General features: G+C 38.7%; 1 pseudogene; it reads right to left on the bottom strand.

Annotated features, from left to right (window-relative positions):
• Window positions 1-278: 278 nt before the first annotated feature.
• LOC107134696 lies at window positions 279-1,854 on the bottom strand (annotated as a pseudogene).
• Window positions 1,855-2,431: the final 577 nt, after the last annotated feature.

Here is a 2,431-nt window from a genome sequence, read left to right as displayed (position 1 = left end):
AGTTAACATTCAGTTACATGTCTTAGAACAAACTTCTCAACCTGTTAAAATAAGCCAATGTGAAATTAGAAAAAAGATTATTATCTCTGCTTTAGTGCTTAAAGTATCACAGCATCACTTAAAAGAAATCTTATCTCCCCATTAAGTAGTTATTGTCATGCCATAAAGACTGTTTAATAAATACTAACAAAAACAAACAACAACAACAAAAAAATCCTTGAAAACATATCATGAATGAAGGTGAAGCAGAGAACACACGTATGAGTGGTTCTTGAGGCTTAGTCTACTTCTTCCATACGTGACGTATCCTCATGTCCTTCCAGGGGTGGTATCTCTTGCATTATAGCAGTGCTGGTGTCATCAGCGGTGGGATCATCCTTATCAATACCTAGACTAAGCTTGATCATCCCGTAGATCCTGTTAGCATGGGTCTGGGGATCTTCTAAACTGAAACCAGAAGAAAGGAGTGCAGTTTCATACAGCAAGATAACCAGATCTTTCACAGTGTCACATGACTCTAATGGAAATGACCATCTACACTTTCAGAAGATTTTTCTGTTTTTTCAGAAGGCACAACTCCAGCTGCTTTTGCCTTATGGTCTTCATTAATGGAGTGGTCACGGTTAATCTCCAGGTGTTTCTTCACTGCCATGTAATCCATTATTGAGTTGTCACTCAGAGCTTGAACTTTCATGATTCTTTCCATGTCTGCCGTCCAGCCCTGTGTGCTTGTGATGATACAGCACCGGGAGATCACCAATCCATTTGATACAACCAGCTTTTCAACCTTTTACTCTGAGATGTCCTTCACGATTTTGCAGATATTTTCAAACTTGGTCTTTTTTCTCTTCCATTTTCTTTTTCTCTTCTTCAGCCTCTGGAAGTTTCAAGCCCTCTTTGGTGACAGACAACTAAAGTCTTCCCCTCAAATTCCTTCAGCTTTTGGACATAGTACTCATCGATAAGCTTGATCATGTAGATCAGTTCCAAACCATGCTTCCAAAGATACTCCACAAAGGCAGAGTTAGCTACCTGGTTCTTGGTCTCACCTGTGATATAGTAGATATGTTTCTGGTTTTGCTTTATTCTGGTTCAATAATCCTTAAGAGAGACAACCTCATCCCCAGAAGCAGAGGTGTAGTATCTTTATTTTCTTTTTCTTCAGCCTCATCATCACTGACTTCTTTATTAAGTTCCTTCTTCACAAAGAGAGTAATGGGATAGCCAATAAACTGGGAATATTTCTCCACAATCTCCTTTAATCTCTCCTTCAAGTACTCAGTTTTGTCTTCTTTCAGATGCAGATAACATTTGTACCACGACCCATTGGTTCCCCTGTGTCAGTTCTGATGGTGATGGAGAAGCCCCCCCTGTCAAGGACTCTCAGTCATACTACTCAGTCAGGATCTTTCTTCAACCACCTATATAGAGTAAAACTTTCTAGGCAACTGGATACCCAGAATAAAAACCCACAATGAACTGGCAAATTATGGAGATGTTGTGCCAGCTTGCAAAGTCTCTATGAATGCTTTGGTCCCAGACTTGGTGATAGTACCAAAGTTATTGATTAAATCAGACTTGGTCATCATTCCAATTCCAGTATCCACAATCTTGAGGGTTTGGTCTTATTTGTTTGGAATGAGATTAATGCATAGCTCCTTCCCCAAATCTAACTTACCGAGGTCCGTCAAGATTTTGTATGATTTTGTCCAGGCCTTTTGAGGACTTGGAAACTAGCTTCAGCAGGAAGATCTCTTTGTTGGAGTAGAAAGTGTTGATGATCAAAAAAATCAACTGGGCAATCTCTACCTAGAAAGTGAAGATCTCCACTTGCTCCCTGGGCTGATCTTGGGTCTAGGTCTCCTCCTGCATTTTGGCTGGGCAACCACATGGGCTCTGTGGTATAGCAGCACCAGGATGCTGAAGCAACTCTATAATGTATAATCTTAAAACTACGATTTGGAGCCTGTCAAAATGGATGACAGAACTCCTTGTCAAATTCAAAGCTCTAAAGCTGCTGAAATATAACATAAGAAAAAGTCTAGATGATGATTTTGGTGATAGTTTTTTGATATGACAACAACAGTACAATTCATGAAAGAAACAAAAATTATGATGGAAACTTTCTTCTCTGTGAAAGACATTGTCAAGACAAAGAAAAGACAAGCTAAAACCTGGAAAAATGTTTGCATAAATAAATATCTGATCAACTATCAGTAAAAATACAAAGAACTCTTAACAAGCAGGACCACTTATTATTGGTGGGAATGGAAACTGGTACAGTCCCTTTGGAAGATAGTGTGGCTATTTGTTATAAAACTAAACAGAGACTTATGAAATGATCCTATAACTATGATCCCTGGTATTTGCCCAGTGGAGCTGAAAAGTCATATCAATATATGTGTTTAGAGAAGATTGGTTATTTTATATA

The sequence above is a fragment of the Marmota marmota genome, unplaced genomic scaffold (genome assembly GCF_001458135.2).
Source record: "Marmota marmota marmota unplaced genomic scaffold, marMar, whole genome shotgun sequence".
NCBI lineage: Eukaryota > Metazoa > Chordata > Mammalia > Rodentia > Sciuridae > Marmota > Marmota marmota.
The sequence above is the reverse complement of the archived record's forward strand: the minus strand, read 5'-3'. Positions and strand labels throughout refer to the sequence as shown.